Genomic DNA, 20,699 nt, shown 5'->3' with positions numbered 1-20,699 from the left:
AGAAATTCACGCGAATCGACGGACGCTATTTCAAACCGAGAACCAGCAAACAGAAAACCAGTGAAAAAGACAGCAAAAGAGAGCCCTAATAGAAAGCAAGGGGGGGAGAAAGAAAGAAAAGGGATCGCGAGCAGTACTCGGTCGCCGAAAGCGTCTTCAACTTCTCGTCCCACCGTCCGGTTCCACGGCGAGGGGCAAAAGAAACGGTCTCACAATGGACCGGCTGTCTCGCCGGCGACTCGGCCCATTATTTATTAAAGATCCATTCTTTTTATCAGGGGATAGTTTCCGGCCCCCGTGTCTTTGAGCGACGCGCGTACCAGAAACGGGGAAACTTCGGCTCAACCGTGGGGGAAGGGATCGCAAGCGAGCGTCCTCGTCGTCCCCCCGTTTTTCCGCGCCGGCACGGACGGACGCGGACGGACGAGGAATCGTCGTCCCGATCGCCGATAGCGATCTTATTGTCGCGGCGCCCGTGTGGAGGAGGCTTAAGGGTCGGGATCTCCTCTCCCTCTTTTTCTCCCCATTCCGCTCGGACCCTTCCCCGGCGAGCGCGCGGAGTAAATTACAAAGCTGATTGTCAATAACCCGTTACAAGGTACCCGGCGACGTCCCGCGCGAGTTTCTTACGCGATCATTGAAAACGCTCTCGACCTCTCGCCGGTCCCGCGGGATCTCTTACCGGCCGGCGCGATGATAGATTCCGCAAACCGTTTCCTCGGACGGAGCCCGCTCGGCTTCGAGACCGGTGACGAGCTCGACCGAACTTCGCGCGATGAATTAAAGATGAACCGCTAGTCTCGCCGGTTCGGCCATTATTTTCGGAGCGGCTGTTCAACCCCTTTGCCTATGATTTCTTCCTCGACTCTGATCGATGCTACTTTGTCGTTAATAAGTTATTGGAGAAAGAGGAAAATTCTATATTTCCTTTTAACTCTGCATTCGGGAGATGACTCTCTCACCACTTGATTTCCTACAGTGAAGCTATGAAGTTTGATATTTAATATTATACTTCGTGTAATGCATCGATCTGAGGAATATTCACGTAAAATAGCTTTGTCCGTCGATTCGCGTGAATTTCTCGTCGAGTTCGTTTTACGAAATATCGTCGTCGTCTCATCGGAAAATGTTGAAATATTTCTAGTGAAGAACTTCAGGGTGCAAAGGGTTAAGTGTAATAGTTGATTACAGAGTAATAATATTTACTTTGAATTCGAATGAACTGAGTAATATATATATATATATTTCTTGAATCAAATTATTATTATTGTTGTTATTATTATTATTATTATCATCATCATCATTATTATTCTTATTATTACTATTTAATCTATTTCTCTTACCCTCTCTTTTCTATTCATTTCTTCCTCTATTCTTCTTACCACTCTCTCGATTTCTCTTTCCAATCTCTCTCTTACCTTTCTTTTCTACCCATTCCTTTCTCTATTCTTCTTATCACTCTCTCGATTTCTCTTTTCAATCTCTCTCTCTCTCTTATCCATTCTTTCCTACTCATTTCTCCCTATCCTCCTTATCGCTCTCATTCGATTTCTCACTTCCTCCTCCTCGTATGACTCATATTTTCTCTTCCCATTTCCACTCCACCCTTCCGCCTGCCTCTCTCTTTTTCGATCCTCCACTCCCCATGCCGGGCGCACCGCACGAGCCCGAAGCGTCGAGCAAAAGTATCGCGTGTTGGCGGTGCGGCCGCGTTGAAATGAAACTCGCGCGACCATCGCATCGCATCGGATCGGCACCGCGCCGACACGGCCACGGACGAGTTCATCCGTCACGAAACGATCGAGCCGGTAATTCCTGCTCACGAAATTGAAGTTACGAAGGGCACCGGGCCCCGGCCACGATGAAATTTCAACCTCTTAATTGGAGAACGATTTTTGATAGAGATATAAAACCAACGCGGCCACGCTCGCTCGCTCGCGCGCGCGCGCGCGCGATTCCAAGGCGGTAACCAGAGATTCCGGGGCTTTCCAATTATTCCGAGCACCGTATTTTCCCAGCCGCGATGCTTCGCACCGTGTAAATCATTTTTATGGTGATTGTGCCCGGGAAAAAATTGGCGGGGGGGCCTTCTATGTTTAGCCGCGGGAACACGGGGCCGAGCCGCGCAGGTAACTCGCCTCTTTTTGGCGTCCAGGAGAGAGCTCGGAATTGACGGGGCCTCCATCCCGAACGCTAACGGACTCCCGAGATGCATCGGAACGGGGACGACCGGTAATTCCCGGTCGGTTTCAATTTCTTTCTTCTGCGAATGTTTATGCGCCGGAGAAACGACCGGTGTTCTTTTATTGAATACGCGTTGTTTCTATTTCCATTGCATAAACCGATGCATTAAGTCCGACAGAGAGTTCTCTCCGGTGTCGTCTTGAATTTCCGAAGGTGAGTTTACGACCAGAGAAATGGAATCCATAAATTATCAGGAAACGAGTGATTGCGAATGATAGGGATTGTGTACAGTGAATATATATCGATACAGTTCAGAAGCAAAATATGACGAACATTTCCATGAGCTTGACTCACACGTATAAGCGAAAATTGATGTAATCATGTAATATCTTCACATCTAATAGTAGGATTTCAATGAAATTTGGAAAATAGGTATCGCATAGTATTTCGAAGACGTAGATGAAATTTAAAAAAAAATTCAATTTTTAATTTAGTTTTCTATTACTCTTTTTAATGTATAACATGGACCAAACAATAATCGTTAATTCTTGAAAGTTTCAAAAGTCCATGTAGTAAGAGAAAAGCGTAATAATGTTTAGGAATATTTTATTATTCAGTTTCCTATATAGTAATTTTATTGACTCTAATATTCTTTTAATCTATGGTATTTTGAAAACACTAAGAAAACGTATAAGAAGTTAAACTTTTCTTTTTATGCACTGCACAAGCACAACATTAAAAAATTACGACTGCCCAAAAATTAGCGACTAACATTAGTTTTACTAACACTTAGCGTACGTTCCGCATAAAAGGTATTAACACCCATCCCGTGTGTTAACAGCATCTCTCGATAGAAAAGCCGGCGTCGCGCGTAGGTTTGAATTCTACGCGCGCGTTTTCGCGCGTACGCGTGAGTACGGCCGCGAACCGGTGACCCCAGCACGCTCGCGGGCCCACGGCACGTATAAATTGGGATGTGGAGCGTAACTGTCGGCCGGGAACTGGTTCCGCGGGAATCAATGGGCCTCCCGCTATCTGATTCACGCCGTCTAGGCGGCGTGTGTCACCTACCGTACGGATAACCGGACGCGTTAATGGTGTCCCACGGTGCCCCCGCCGACCGCCGGCTGATTTACGGGCCGGCCGGGCCCCTTCTTTTCGCCGCGACACCTAGCCGAGGAATTAACGCGGTCCACGTGCACGCCCGGATCGGGGAACGCCTTTTCTTCGACCTGTTGGGAACATCGTCGTCTCGATGCCTTGAGATGGGTCTGCTTTCTCTGAGGTTTTTCGTGAGTTTCTTCTGGTTCTTTTTGTTTGTTACGGTTAAGGGGGCTTGGGTAGGTTTCGTTCGAGGATTTCGAGGTTGCTTCTTGGATTTTTTAGGTATTTTGGTTGCTTTGGAATTCTTTGGAATTGTTGGTGCTGCTATTAGTGCAATTTATTGATCCTTTGCACTCGAGAGATGAATCTTAGTTACGTGATTTAAAGCACGATAATTAAATCGGATATTTAACCCCTTGTCCTACGGTTGGTTCTTGGATTTTTTAGGTATTTTGGTTGCTTTGGAATTCTTTGGAATTGTTGGTGCTGTTATTAGTGCAATTTATTGATCCTTTGCACTCGAGAGATGAATCTTAGTTACGTGATTTAACGCAGGAAAATAAAATCGGATTTTAACCCCTTGTTCTACGGTTGGTTCTTGGATTTTTTAGGTATTTTGGTTAGTTTGGAATTCTTTGGAATTATTGGTGCTGTTGTTAGTGCAATCTATCCCTTTGCACTTGAGAGATGAATCTCAGTTACGTCATCTAACGCAGTAAATTAAAATCGTGTATTTTACCCCTTGTCCTGCAACGAGTGAGACTCGTGAAGATTTTCAACTTGATTCAAGTACATCCATTCATAATACATAATAATTATTCACGTAATTATGCAGTAAAAGGAGAACAGTCACTTGAAAACTGAATAAGGTCAGCGAGTCTCGTGGAAGTATGTCCGACAAAGTACAAAAATTTGAACGGTCCAATGAAATTGTTGAAGACGTCCGTCCCCCGAGGGTTAATTAATTCCCGAGCGATCCCCGGGGACAATTACACCGCGACGGGCTCCTCGATCGACTAAAACGGCCGGCCCGCCGACCGTGGAATGCGTCGCGTTTCATTTTCTTCCGGCGGACGGGAGATCCTCGGATGCCGTGAGAATTACGACGCGTTCCCGGATCCAGGATCGATATATGGGTCACGGATGATTTTAAACGAATAGAGTCAAACGCTGAAAGGGATAACGAGTGACGCGAGTGTGATTAATCTGGGGTATACGAGGACGATGAAATACGGGGGCGTGGTGTCGACGAATTCGCACGTGAATTTCGTGATAACCCTTTGATATCTAAATGAGGCGATTAATAACTATATTAAATCTACAAAGTGTAATTACTGTATTACATAGTGAAATAATCAGTCATACAGAAACGCGACGGAACGAGAGAAATGGGACAGAACTTCAAATGAGAAATGAAAAAAACTGAAATCAAAACTGAATGATGAATGAAATGAAAGAGACTTCAACTGAAAAATGAAAAAAACTGAAATCAAAACTGAATGATTTTCAAAATTGAAAATCAACTGAAAGAAGTGAGCTCGACGTGTTGACAAGTTGATATTCAAATGAAGCGATCGATAACAATATTAAATATACAAAGTGTAATTACCATGCTACATAATAAAATAATCGATAATAATCATAATAATAATCAATAATAATCAGTAAATTATACAGAAACGCGATAGAACGAGAGAAATGGAAGAGAAACAGAGGAAAGAGAGGAAAGAGATCCAGAACTTCAACCGGAAAGCTAGAATCTAGACTCAGTTAAATAGGAGAAGACAAAATTACGACCTAATTACACAACTAACACCAGAAAAAAAGTCGAACGTCACACGTCGCCAACTAGGCAACGGTTTAAAGCTGAAAAATCGGTGAAAAGTGAATTTTAAAGTGCGCTCGACGCGTTAACAAGTTGAACAGCGCTCGACGCGTCGAGGGGTTAATCAGTCTCCCGCCCCGCTACGCCGCGGAACGGTCGGATATATCGGTCGTCCCCGGTTAAGTAACTTTTAATTAAGACGTTCGCGCGTACGTTAATTGTCGCGGACGCGAGAGATCGATCGTTCGCGGGAACACCGGATAATTCTCGCGTCGGAATCGCGGCGGGCGTAATTGAAACCGATCGGGAATACCGGAACAGAGACGATTCGTCGGGGAAAATTGGAAAGATAATTGAAGGGGCAGGTGGACGGGGCCGTCGTCGACGTTCCGGAATTCGGGGGAACCGGAAGTCTCGTCGCGACGACTTCGCGAGGAACTTTAACCCTCACCTTCAACCTCCGTCCCTTTCTTTCACGATTTTATCATTCGTATTCTGCTGCTTTGATAGAACTATCGATCATTCAATGCGATTCATATGTAATCCCTATGAAAAATGTGACGGATTATTATCGATTTCTTCGGACATTCATCATAGTTTCAAGTGAAACTATTTGTTTCTAAGATCATTTCGAATGTTCAATGCTTTTGAGATATCAATACTTAAATGAAACAATTGAAACCAGTCATTTTGATTGCTACAGTCGTTCTAGTGTATCATTCGTATTGTGCTGCTTTGATAGAATTGTCAAACATTCAACACGATTCATATGTAATTCCTATAAAAAATGTGACAATAGATTATTATTCTTCGGACATTCATCATAGTGTTCAAGTGAAACTATTTGTTTCCAAGAGCATTTCGAATGTTCAATAATGCTTTTAAGGTATCAATACTTGGACGAAACATTTTGTTATAATCATGAACAAAAATTCCCATAGAGAGTTAACGTACCTCCCACATCAGAACCAACTACAATCCGAACTCACCAAATCCTAACACCATCATCCTCTTGCTACCAGCTACAAACTACCTTCTCAAACGACGCTCCCAATATTTGTCCCTCGGAAACGCTTGTTGCCACGAGGAGGAAAGCAGAAGGAAAATCGAAAGAAAAAGGTTCCGAGGCTTTCGCCAGGGCTCGACGAGCGCATCGTTAGATTCCCGCTCATTAGACCCCGAACGACGATTCCATAACGCTTTCGCATATCGACGCGATCGATACCGTCGCGAAATTAACCGGATCGAGGACGAGTTAACTCGTCAGCCGGCCGGCCTTCTCGTTCCTCGATTTATTTACCCGGCGAGGACCGTTCGAATTTAATCGCCCCATAATACCCGTGGCACCGGTAATTACATCTTCCTTACGTTCACCGTGATATAATTCGCTCCGGAATTTTACGGTTCCTAAGGAAAGTAGCCGTATTTCGGTACGATATAAAACTGGGGTAACTTTAATTACCGGCGTTTATCCCGACTTCCCTCCCCGCCTCCCGCTCGCAATAATTATCCCCGGTGTTACTTTCTACACTTTCCACGTTACGTTCTCCGCGCGTCCGTCCCCGACCCCGTGTAATATTCAGTCTCCCGTTCCCCGGGTTTTGTTTGTCATATTTCAGACTTCATACTCTAAGTAAACCGTACCGCGGTTCGGCCGGCCGCTAATTAACGTGCTCGGCGCGCAGATAAATCGTCGCTCGGCATTGATAGCGGAGGAATTATAAAAATGTACACTTTAAGCCGTTATTTAAATTTCGTAAAAATACCTGGCGGTCTCCCTCGTTATCGCGTTGCTCGTTGTTGTACGCGATAATGATGGAATTATGAATATTATGAACCTGTGCTCGAATTAAGAGAGAATGATATGTTTTCTATATATTTCTTAACCCTTCGACGAAGATACTTTGGGATATGCAAAGTCTTCGAGAATCGAAGTTAAATTAAATATCGGTTACTTAATTAATAGGAAACAAGGAAACTACGAGCTGATCTGTTGCTGTCAGAAACATCATTTCTCTGCGACTTAGTCTTCCAAATAGAAACTTACGCAACCATGAAAATTATCATAGACACTTACATCATTTTTACGTGGAAACTTACGCGACTAAACTATTACGCAACTACATCAAACTTATGTAACTACAACAGAAAGCCTCGCAAATTGTCAATGTCTATTACAGATATTTACCTATTCCATTAACTAAATAAGAAAAAGATTAGAAGGCAAGGAAGAAAATCGTATACGAATTCCAATCGATCTCACAGACAATTTTACTCGTCAACCCTTAACTGCGTTCGACGAGTATACACGTCATCTTAACCCTTTGGAAGATTCTCTGAAACGTATAAATCGCTCACGAACAGTCGCGTCATTCGTCTATCGCACACGCATTAATCACTGATTAATACATCTATTCTCACACTCGACTACACCCATTCCCACATTATTGATACCTCAGTTTTACGGTGTAAAACTGTATGTTTTCAGTGATAATCGTTGAACAACGAGAATCGGGAGCGCCGCGGAAAACGGACAGCCGGTAGATTATAAAGTTTTATTACTTAGTTTTAGTATCCGGTTAAAATACACGTGTACCCTCGCGCCGATGGTTTATTAGCCGAATGAATTATAATACGCGCGACACAGATACGGCCGATTTCTTTCGTGGACGGGCGCCGGGTCCGGGGGATCGTTTTTTGTTCCGTCGAACCGCCGAGAGGAAAAACAAGCCGTGAAATCGCGTCGATTTTCAACGGACAGCGGCCGGTCGTACGGTTTCGATGATAATTAATGGTGCCAACGCCGATACCGTCCGGCGGGGATTTATATGACGTTTAATAGGCAGAAAACGAGGGGTGGAGTACGACGGTAGCGATTACGCCGGGAATAATAAGAGTTTAACAGGGAATCGCGTGTAATAGTTCTTTTATCTTTTTGGCAGCCGTGTTTCATTGCCTCGTTAAAACGCACCGGCCACTCGAAGAAGACGTTAAAGGTCTCGCCATCTCGTAAAGATAAAAAATGGATTTATATATGTCGCCCGTTCCGCCTTAGATGCCCGGCGTTTTCGAATCGCGCGGCGCGTTACGGCACGGTAATCGATGCGCGGCCGATCGCTCGACAATAATCGTTGTTTAAAGGGATTTTTAATGTCCCCGTGGTCACCGTCGTTGGTGGCCACCCTGCCGGCCGACGAATTAATCCTTTGTACTTTAATTCCAATCTGTTTTCAATGAAACGTCTCGAGATTGCCGTTTCAATTCTGAAAATTACGTTAGTTTCGTAATGGTGTAATGTTTATGTGTTTTTGTTCTGTTTGTTCTAGGTTTCCGATGGTACTGCTGAGTATTAGCCCTTTGCACTCGGATATTTCGTACTAGGAATATTTAATATTTCTTTATGAAGACCATGTTCTTTCAGACTAGTTCGAAGAGATATTATACGTATATTGAGGAACAAAGCTGTTTTATTTCAATATTTCTGAAATTTATGCATACGTGGTATAATATTAAATTTCAAATTTTCAGAAATCGCCAGTATATCGAGGAACAAAGCTATTTTATTTTAATATTTCGGAAATTGATGCATTATACGTGGTATAATATTAAATATCAAATTTTCAAATTTTCAATTTTCAGAAATCGTCAATTCAGAAATCGTAACATTTCACGTTCTATAGTTTTACTGTGTCAAATCAAGTGACTGAGAGTCACCTCTCGAGTGCAAAGGGTTAGATAATTTTCTAATTCTTCAGGAGAAGCAGAAGATTTCCAAAGGAAAAGGTATATTTATATAATTTTTACTCTAAGCTTTCGATGCAAGCTACAGAACCGAATTTTTAAGGTTATAGATATATTTAGGAAACACTGATGTCGCATTGCAGGAAACTATCGTGTAAGTTTCAGGAACATTCGATGACTCTTAAATCAATTACTGTCTAACGCGTGGCATTCTACGTTTAGAAAAGCTCTTCGTAACAAAACGAAAACTCTCACAGAAAATCTAAATCTCTTAACCACAAGTCTAAGGCTTCGAATCGAAGAAGTATCCAAACCTTCAACAAACTAAGACGACCCAAATTAGAATAACCTAATTAAGCATACTCGAAGCGAAATTAACGAAAATAGACAGCCGATAACACAGCCATAGATCAACATCTTATCTCTCGAACCAAAATTAGTGCAGGATCGAACGTTTCGTCGTCCCATGGAACCGGCAACAAAATGCCAGCGCGCACCTGTCCCCAGTCAACAATACTCGCATCGAAAACTGATTATTCGGGCTCATCTCTTCCTAATAGGATTATGCAAATTATCCTATAATACTATCAAGCACAATCACATCTACGCGAACGAATAAAAATCAAAAGGTCGAATAGAATGAAACAAAAGCGAAATCTCGCTGAATCTCCGCCGAGTAAAAAGATGATTTTAAAAAGCAGATGATGGCCGGCAGAGGTTGAATAAATAAACGATCAGATTCGCGGAAGATTACCGGCGAAGTTCGCGCGTTAATCCGGTCGGAACGTATGGAATATTAAAAGCGGTTCGCCCCGTTTTTACTTCGGTGTTGCGGCTATCGGTTCCATCCCCGTCGATCTGATAACAAACACGGATCGCATCGGGCTTGCACGCGCGCGATTCATTATTGTGAAGATATCAAACGTTTGAATTATCCGGCGTTCTCCGGTATATATATATAATTCAATTATATAAGTTGATATCACATTTTGTATATTTAATATGTCTTCGTATATATTAAATCTTCATTTTGTATATTTCTATATATATATATATATATATATACGCGTTTTCACCCGTTGTGTTCGATTAGAAGAAATACGTATTAAATATTTCCTTCAGAACTGTCTCACGTAAGCTTCATTAACCCTTTGCACAGAGGCGTCTCTCAGTCATCACTTGATTTGACGCAGCGAAACTATGAAGTCGAATATTTAGTATTCTAAATTAAACTTTGTACTGTTATAGGGACTATTTAAATAAAGTAGCATCGTCGCTTAATTTATCTATGAATTATCGTTGAATCAGTTTCAAACAATATCACCTATACCTCGTTAGAAAGTGTTGAATATTTCCATTGAGAGACTTTCGAGTGCAAAGGGTTAATTAATAACATTCGACCCTTTTGAATTCAAATGAAATATTATTCCTCTATTAGCAATTACTATACCTTACAACAAAGATTGCCGTAGAACATGTCTCTAATTTTGTTTTCTTAAATTATCAATAATGAAGTATATATATATATATATATATATACGCCGGCAATCGACGTCCATGAATAATTAACGCGGTCGGTCTTCAATGGAGAAGTTTCCCCGGGCGAAGATTAAAAAATGGGAAAGTGGCCGGTTTTAAAGCGGCGCGGTTCGGAAGTTGCGTCGGCTCCGCGGCCGGGCCGATGGGCGGGCGAAAAAGAAATGTGGGGCGCGTTTAATGGAGCTGAAAAGAGGATAATAGCGCGGCAGAAGTTTCGCCTGACAGACGCAGACGTATCCTTAAATATTCATGCGACTTAATATCGCCCCGCTATAAAGCGATGCAAACGAGCGAGATACTTCGCGTCTCCGACATAGTTTTGCTTGCTGCCAAACATCCGGCTATTGAAGTTTGTGGGACACGAATGTCTTTCGGGATTTACTTGTGTTTTATTTATATTGTAGGTACACGTAGTTCTCTAGAAACAATAGAATAAATGTCCGCATCTAGTGTTAAGAGACATAAAAAGTTCCTATAACCTAGAAACTTCCCCTCACCCCTCCAAAAGTACAAAACTCCTCCAAATAATCTAACAAACACCTCTCACTATCAACAGTCCCCACAATCCAAACAAAATTACATCCCATCGTTCATTAAATCTCAAATCGTCCAACAAAACCACAACCCAAACAGAAACCGTTCCCATCTCCCAAGGACGCAATAAACACCGCAACCCTCAAAAAAGAATCCACACGATCCTCCTCGAGTTTCGCGAGAAAAATTCGGCCGCGGTCCATCGGCAACAATGCGTCCGAATTTAGTGCCACCTATCAATTACATTTCCACGTCGCGCTAATTGGATTTAGTAGCGAGGCCCAGGGCCGGTCGCAGCGGATCCGACGCGGAACAATAAATATACAGGTATTTTCATTATCGAACGTCGACAGCGAGCCCCGCTCGTAAAGTCTTCGCGGAACGAGCCACGATGATTTACTGTGTTTTTTCTCTCTCATTCTCTCTCTCTCTCCCTTTCTCTCTCTCCTCGGCCGCTCCCCGGCTCGGCCGTCCGTCGGGCCGGTTGTTTTCACGGCGAAACAACGGCTTGTAAATTTGCCTAACAATGCGGACGGATATTTCGTCTATATCCCGGGCTTTTAGAGCAAGAAAACGCGGAGCGGCGAGGGCCGGTACGGCCACGCCCCCCTCATTCTTCCCGAAACCGCTGTCATTCCTCCAGCTGGCTTCGACCTTCGATAACCACGACTTCTCCACCCATCCGTGGCCTGTATTTCTAATTACAGGCCGCCGCGTCTCTCCTCGGCCTCTTCCACGGTGCACGAATCGAGCGGACCGGGCCAACGGAAATTATAGATTTCTAGCGCCACTTAATTCCTCCTCGGCGGGCCTGAGTGCCGGGAGGACCTAGGGATGCCTGACGGACAAACCGGGGTAAACAGAAATTAGGCGGGATTTGTGCGAGCAAATATCTGTATAGAGATCCGAGTCACGTTAATTATGCTCGGTTATTTGGGCATGAGCTTTTCCTTCGGAAAGTGGACAGGTGAACGGGCTTTAGGGTTGAGGGAGTCGAGGAACGAAGATTCCTAGTGGACGATTGCTTCGTTTGTCTATGATAGTTTTTCGCAGTAAAGGTGAATAGGAACAATTATTAACCGTTTACACTCGGAAGTTTCTTACTAGAAATATTTCACATTTTTTGACGAGGCAAAGACGACATTCTTTGAGATTAACTCGAAGAGAAATTACACGTACATCGAGGAACAAAGCTATTTTATTCTAATATTTCACGTATCAAGGCATTATATAAAATTCAGCATTCAATATCAGATTCTATAGTTTTACTGTATCAAATCAGGTGGTGACTGAGAGTCAAAGGGTTAACCCTTCGCACTCCAAAAATTTGTCACTGGAAATATAGATATAGATGACATTTTTTAAAACTTAACGAGGAATCTATTCACAAAATAAGGGGAACAATAGTATTTTATTTCCACATTTCATGTATCGACTCAAGACTTAATGTTAAACTCGAAATTTTACAATTTTGGACCAATCGAGTGGTGAATGTGAGGCACCTTTGGAGGGCAAAGGGTTAATTAGCATCAGAATCCTTATATTACTCTGTTGTCCATTTATTTATGTTACTAACACTAGAACTACCAGTCAAAATGACTGGTTTCGATTTTGTTTAGCAATTATTGATACCTCCGAAGAATATTCGAAATGATTTTGAAAATAAACAGTTTCATTTCAGTACAATAATGAACATCTGAAGAAATTTAAAATAATCTATCGTCACAATTTTTACAGAAATTGCATATTGATCGTATTAAATGCTCGGCAGTTCCAGTGTTAAATATGTCTAGCCCACAGCAGTCATCTCGCAGTCGCAATTTCGTTCAACCAACTCTGCACTGAACTCTTTAACACTGTGTCGCGACCAATTAAACGAGCAGTATTAAAACTGGAAAATCGATACGCGTGTTAATAATCGCAACACGAAGGAATAAACCATTCTGACCCATCCGTTAGTTCTAATGTTAGATATGTCTAGTCTACAGCAGTCTCGCATGTCGCAAATTCGTTCAACCAACTCTGCACTGAACTCTTTAACACCGTGTCGCGACCAATTAAACGAGCGGTTTTAAAACTGGAAAATCGATACGCGTGTTAATAATCGCAACACGAAGGAATGAACCATTCCGACCCGTCCGTTAGTTGTAGTGTTACATATTTAAACGTGGCGGTGTATACAATATTGATTACTACCCCCGTTTCAACTTGATTTATACGATGCAAAAGTAACAGATAACGCGACCGGCATCGCAGCACGGGTATCGGTGGTTGTAAATGAAACAAGCTCCGTTTTCACGGAGAATCGTAGATAGAAAGTTAATTGACACCAGTTGTTTTGGTAAACGAGGGCTGCCGACCAAATGTCGGCTAAGATTAGAGGGCGAACGGAGCCGCTAACGAACCGGCGTTATTAATGCGCGCGGACGGGGAGGTTAGGTTAACGATCGGTATCGCCGCACGGGCGCCGAGATAAAATTCGTTGGAGGGCCCGGGCGATTTTTCTTAAAGGCCGCGATTTATCTTGGCCATTGAGCGGCGACCGTGAATGCCGGGACGATATCAAAGGGGAAACGCGAATCACACGGATGAATGGAAACGATCGCGGCCGGACGATCCATGAATCGCGGCGTTGTGCTCGCTCGCGTGTCTGATACGCGCTGTTCGCCGTTCTACTAATATTTCCATGCGATTCCTCCGCCGGGGATCGGGTACGCCTTTGTTGTCCGTATCTTACGAGCGAGCATTAGCTGAATAGAGGATTTTTTTCGACCGTCGGGCAGATCGAAATGGTAGTTACTTTTTAATATTACGTGATCGTTGTGCATAACGGGAAATGAATTTTCGGTTTCGATTGTTGTACTTGGATGTTTGATTTAACGCTTTGCACTCGCAAGGTGACTGTTAGTCATTATTAATCAGTTAAGTGTGGAGTTTAGTTTGAAATTCAGGCCAAATGCACTTAAAATATATCCTAACGAAGAACTAAAGCGAAACGAAGAAGAATTACGTGTTTGTCTCAAAAAATATAATCCATCGTTGAAAAAGTTACATTACAATGGTGCTATGTTTAATATTACAACTGGTGCAATATTTAATATTACAATGGTGCAATATTTAATATTACAACTGGTGCAATATTTAACATTACAACTGATGCAATATTTAATATTACAATGGCGCAATTTAGAAATACTGAAATAAAATAGCTTTGTTCCTCAATGTACGTGTGACTCCTCCAACGTACGTTTATCTCATCAGAAAATGTTCAAATATTTCTAGTGAGAAATTTCCGGTTTCAGTCGCCATTTGATTAGGCCCATGAGAATGATAAAATTTAGAATTCAATATTAAATTTGTATATAATGCATCAACACATGGACCATCGAAATAAAATAGTAGTAGAAAAATATTCTCGAGTGCAAAGGGTTAACATCGAGCCAACACTGCAAAGGAAGCCGTAGGTCACGCGATTGTCAAACTCAGCTCCCCGAACACCCTTAAACCCAGCATCCTCCTCCGAAGGCATACCATCGGGGCTCTCCTCGAAGAAACCGTCGCGCTGCCGCTGCGTCGCCGTGGAAGAACGGCGAACCGCGCGTCATAATCTCCGATCGATTAACACGAGCGAACACCGGCGCTACTCCGACGCCAGATGCGATACAAACGAGGGACACAATGTACACGGACGGGCGGAGTAATTATACGCGAGATTAATGAGCGGCCTGTTTGCTCCGGGACGGTCCCGAAGTTCGCGTACACACGGAACTCGGGCGAAAGCGGGCCGGAGGAGGGGCGGAACAGGTTACCGAAACGACGGAACGTCCGAAATCGCTTAAAAATATTGTCCGGCCACGCCTAGATCGTTCCCGAGAGTCGTTTAACCGTTTCGATGCTAAACAACTTTCGTGGACATTCACCGAAAGTGCGGAAGCGATTGGGTGTGTACGCGAGACAATTAATAAGAGCATCTGATGAGATCGCGAATATTGTGTTATTACAGAAAATATCAGGAAATGACGTTTATTCGGATAAAGTTACTTTGATTTATTTCTTGAAGAATATGGTGAGAAAATTATAATCGATACAGAATTGTTAAAATTGCAGTATTTCTCATATTCAAACAGGAAGCAAAACACTGAAACAAGTGGCTATAAAACCAACATAACAAAAACGCAAAAGATTCTTAATCAAAACACAAATAATAAACAGAAAAAGAAACATAAATCATTCCCAATGACACATATCTTCTCCGTATATCTTTGATATGCAAAATAATCTCTATTATATCAATTAATTAATTATCTACAATATACGTAAATGTTTAATATTACAGAATCATTCTACAGTTTTGCTGTGTCAAATCATTTACGACTGAGAGGCGCCTCTGTAGTGCCAAGGGTTAAATTACGTGTATCACATCTTTAAGAAAAATTACAATTTAATCATCAAAAACCTCATTCCAATGTACTCTGATAGAGAACAGGATTTTCCGTAAAATTCAGCCGAGCCTAAGAGGTGAAACCTGAATTCCACGGTTAACCGGCTAAAAGTTCGACCTTCGGCCCGTAGGGCGTGCACTATAAGTAGCCCCCGTCCGACCGTCGTTTTTATTCCCGTTCTCCGTTCGTCTTTCCTCCCCTTTTTTCTCTGTTTTTTCGTTAATTGCGGTCCGATGCTCGGAAGAGCGAGAGAAACGCTTGGCGAGCGAGCGAGCGAGCGAGAGAGCGAGGGTTGCACGGGTCGGACCGGAACACGGACGCGAACCGCCGCCACACGCTTCTCACCTGTTGCGAGCGCGTATAAATATTGCCGGGGCCGGTTGTGTTGCCTACGATTCGCCTAGTTCCATAAACCACCGAGATAATCATCGTTGTCTGTCGCGCGCCCATTGAAACGGGCGCCGTTTGTTTTCGTCGCTTAAACGACGGGGAGAAGCGGCCCACGGGCCGGAAATTAATACGCCCCCGTGCGTGGAAAGGGGTTCGCCGGGTCGTCTCCCTTTTTTTTCCACCCTGTTTCGAGCCTCCTGCTTTGCTTCCTCTTTCGGAGCTAACAGGCGAGTTAGGGAACGAGAAATAAAGGAAGGAATCGATTATCTGTCGGTGAATTACGATTATTTGATTTCGTTTCTCCTCGGTGTTCCTACTGCGGTCTTCTGCTCGTCTGTTGCTCTCTGTCTGGGTTGGGTTTGTGGAAATTAGGTTGGAACGTGTATATGTTGTTTGATTGTTTGGTTGAGTGATAATGATTTAACACTTTGAACTCTAGGCAACAATATTGCAGTTCTGATATTAGATATTTTAATTTTAAGAACGCTACTTTGAGATTATTGGATCTTCTAGATATAGTTTGTAGTGAGAAGGGAATTAAAGGTTCGTGTATGAACCGTGTATGAACAACTCGCAGAAGTATCAAAGAATAGTAGTATCAACGCGTAGAAATATCAAAGCATAGTAGTATCAAAGCATAATAGTATCAACGCGTAGAAATATCAAAGCATAGTAGTATCAACGCGTAGAAATATCAAAGCATAGTAGTATCAACGCATAGTAGTATCAACGCGCAGAAATATCAAAGCACAGTAGTATCAACGCATAGTGATATCAGTGCGCAGAGATATCAAAGCATAATAATATCAGATATATATTAGAATATCAGTATTAGTATAATATCAGTAATATTAGAATCAAGTTAAGCTTTACGATGACATGTATACTCGTCGAACACAGTTAACTGGTTAAGGGGTGAATTTTGTTGATAAGGGTGTCGTACGGACAAATCCCGCGATTGAACGAAGCAATTTAAAATAGGACGAGAAGCTGAGCTCACGATGAATAATGAAGGATACAGTTTTGGCTAGTACGGAATAATACAGCGCGCGCGATGTGTCTTGCGTCAAACGGAGACAGCCTATGTACTGCTAATCAGCTAATGTATGCTGACGGAAGTCGGTCCGAGGCGAAAATTTGTCTTTCGGTAAAAAATAAACAACCTCGAACGAATATTTGTGAAACCGTACGTCATCCTCCCACAGTTGGTTTTCTTGTTTCCTTAAAATTCTGGTTGACGTCTTACAATCCTAAATACAGCGTCGGATATTACCGTCTAGAATGCACGGTGGACGTATGCCTTCTGTAGCTATTAGCTCGGAAATAGCTGCAACCTGAGGATCGAGCATAAAAACGGAGGAGCCAATTAATTATTCGAACACTTCTATCCCGCGATTGTTGTGCTAAGAACAATTATCGACAAATAGAATACAGAGATATTTCGGTAAACTCTCATACCATCCTTCCTTTTAATACTCTCATTAAATCGAGCAATTATTCGTCTCAATTCCCCGCGAATTAACCCTGAAATTTCTACATCGTAAGAAACATATTACCAGAGCAAACAATTACTTAACCTGAAACCTCCGCATTAACCCTCAGATTTCTGCATTGTTACAGGCATGTAGTACAGTAGCATCAACGCGCAGAAATATCAAAGCATAGTAGTGTCAACGCTTAGAAATACCAAGCACAGTAGTATCAACGCGTAGAAATTTCAACGCGTAGAAATATCAAAGCATAGTAGTATCAACGCATAGAAATACCAAGCATAGTAGTATCAACGCGTAGAAATATCAAAGCATAGTAGTATCAATGCGTGGAAATATCAAAGCATAGTAGTATCAACGCGTAGAAATATCAGAGCATAGTAGTATCAACGCGTGGAAATATCAAAGCATAGTAGTATCAACGCTTAGAAATACCAAGCATAGTAGTATCAACGCGTAGAAATATCAGAGCATAGTAGTATCAACGCGTGGAAATATCAAAGCATAGTAGTATCAACGCGTAGAAATATCAACGCCTAGAAATATCAAAGCATAGAAATTTCAACGCGCAGAAATATCAACGCGTAGAAATATCAGAGCATAGTAGTATTAACGCGTGGAAATATCAAAGCATAGTAGTATCAACGCGTAGAAATATCAACGCCTAAAAATATCAAAGCATAGAAATTTCAACGCGCAGAAATATCAACGCCTAGAAATATCAAAGCATAGTAGAATCAACGCATAGTAGTATCAACGCTTAGAAATACCAAGCACAGTATCATCAACGCTTAGAAATACCAAGCATAGTATCATCAACACACAAAGATATCAAAGCACACATCAACACGTCAAAAAACCAACCACGTCTCACTCCCAATATCACCCTCTCAAACTGATCTATAAACGAAAACTCTAAATCTCCTTCTAATCTATCAAAACCCCGTCACTAGCAAAAAGGAAATTAAAACGACTCCACATTCCCATCAACAACTCCCGTTTAAACCTGGAATCCGTCCGAAACGCATAACTCTCCCTTTCAAAAACGCCTGGCGGACGGTCCGCCCCGAAAACAAATCTCTCCGGCGGCGTAACATCTTCCTCCAGCCTCGGAAATTCACTCCTGACCCGAATCCTCCCATTTATCCCCTGTCCGGGCGTCCCGTTGGTCCGGCCTAGGCTCGGCGTCCGGCTCCGGTGTATCAGATTTCCGATGGCCGTGGCGTACGTACGCGGCCGAAGGGTAGATTAGATTTTAATAATGCAATTTGGGTTTACGGCGGTTGCGGAGGAACGCCGGGGCCACGGGGGGCGGGCCGCGGCGGGGCGGAACGGCGGGAGGGGGTGCGGCGGCGCCGGTTCGACTGTAAAACGAGCCGGTTTTCGCCCCGAGGAGGCAAACCAGCAACGGGGACCCGGTAATTGTTGGAATTTGATTGGGGGCCTCGCCGCCGCGACCGGAGCCGTAACCGCGGCTCCTCCGCAGGCACTCCGCTCGCGTCCGCTGCGAGTTCAAATGTCCCTGGGCTGTTCGCGGAGCTGCGCGAACGCCCGGTTTCCTGGCGAAATTGATAATGGAATCGGGGGACGGCGAGGGGAACGACGAGGAACGATAACGGGGAGTGGAAGGAATATTCGATGGGGATGACGGTTCGGAGGGGTTTGGTCTGTGGTGGTTCTGGTGTAAGGATTTGCGGGATTTTGATTTGTTGCTTAGGTTGTTGACTTTATATGGTTTTGTGGGTGAGCTTGGGGCGTGTGCCTGTGGGTGTTGGGTGATTAGTGGTTTGTTGGTTTGGGGGTTTGGTGGTGTTGTAGTTTATTGTTTTGGTATTTTAGTGTTTTAGTATTTTACTGTTTTACTGTTTTACTGTTTTAGTATTTTACTGTTTTACTATTTTACTATTTCACTATTTTACTATTTCACTATTTCACCATTGCACCATTTCACACTCTCACTATTTTCCTATCCAATCACCATACTTTCCCATTATTCCTCTATTTCACTATTAACACATTGCGTACTGGTAACGAGAAATCTCGTTTCTATACGAAGACTCTTATCTATATAACTCTGCTAATTAACACAGCATTTAAAGAACTATTAAATTTGACTAGAACTAATTGTCCATTTAAAATATATTACACAACAATATTATACCTGATCTTTTTATAGATAGTGATATAAGTGAATCTCACTGAAAATCCGCACAGTTAAATTTTCTGATAATTAGCCACTACGCAATATATTAACATTAACAACGCAAACAATTCTCATTCGTTACAATCACAAGAACATCGAAGGCTCTCAAAGAGTACACTCAGATTCCTTATCCGCCGAGCGCTCCACAAATTCTCCACCTGCCCACGATTATCAACTATCCCAATCGATGACTGGAATAATTTAATAACAGACGTCTTACTGTACAGACTGTACGCGAACGACTCCGATTCGCCGCTTACCTAACAAACAGGAACCGGGCCACTGGCTGAGCCGACTCCTTCCGAAATGAAACGCTGAAAATCCGGCCGGATAAATGGGAAAACTCGAATATTCCGTCGCGCGTTAAAACGTGCTCTGCGAACGTAACGCCGGCTTTTTTCATTCCGGCCGCGGAGCAGTGTCCCGCGACGCGCGCCGCTATTTTCCCGGGCACTTCTCTAATTTTCCTCGCGCTCCATTTCCGGAACCCGATCTCTTTCCCCCCTCATCCATCGCGCTTCTTCGTGCGAGTTACGATTCCGCGTTCCGCTCTTCTTGTTTTTATTTTTTTTTTTGGTGAGGTTTCTTGTTCTTCTCTTTTTTATTATTCGTTCGGTTGCCTTTGTATTTCTCGCTGCGGTTTCGATGGTCGCGATTGGACCACGCTGTCCGAGGGGATCGATGAGTTACGGGAACGTAACCGCGGTTCGTTAATTGGGTTGCGTTCGAACGATTCTCATTGTAGCGAGCTGCGTTTTTGTTCGCTTCGTTTGCGCCCGATGGATTCGACGTACGAACGAAGATACACGCGGTCGGCGCTAGAACGAATGGGGCGAAATGATTTGTTTCGTTTACAGTTATTGGAAAGATAGGGATGCTTATTGGAAAAGAGAACTTACAAATATTGAAAAGGGTCGGTTCGATTGCTCGGTAGATGTAGGGCGAAAGGACGCGTGGATATGTGAGCGTGTGGAAGTATTAACGCGTAGAAATATTAAAGCTTAATAGTATCAACGTGTAGAAGTTTCAACGCGTAGAAATATTAACGCGTAGAAATATCAAAGCACAGTAGTATCAACGCTTAGAAATACCAAGCATAGTAGTATCAACGCTTAGAAATACCAAGCATAGTAGTATCAACGCTTAGAAATACCAAGCATAGTAGTATCAACGCTTAGAAATACCAAGCATAGTAGTATCAACGCGTAGAAATTTCAACGCGTAGAAATATCAAAGCATAGTAGTAT

General features: G+C 43.0%; 1 long non-coding RNA gene across 1 annotated transcript in view; it reads left to right on the top strand.

The window, feature by feature from the left end:
* Positions 1-8,693, top strand: part of LOC143175146 (uncharacterized) — a 145,672-nt gene extending 136,979 nt beyond the window's left edge. The window contains exon 5 of the long non-coding RNA XR_012999820.1: positions 8,440-8,693. This is a non-coding gene — a long non-coding RNA (uncharacterized LOC143175146). The remainder of the gene's footprint in view (positions 1-8,439) is intronic.
* The last annotated feature ends 12,006 nt before the right edge of the window (positions 8,694-20,699 follow it).

This window comes from Nomia melanderi, chromosome 12, assembly GCF_051020985.1.
Source record: "Nomia melanderi isolate GNS246 chromosome 12, iyNomMela1, whole genome shotgun sequence".
NCBI classification, from domain to species: Eukaryota; Metazoa; Arthropoda; class Insecta; order Hymenoptera; family Halictidae; genus Nomia; species Nomia melanderi.
The sequence above is the reverse complement of the archived record's forward strand: the minus strand, read 5'-3'. Positions and strand labels throughout refer to the sequence as shown.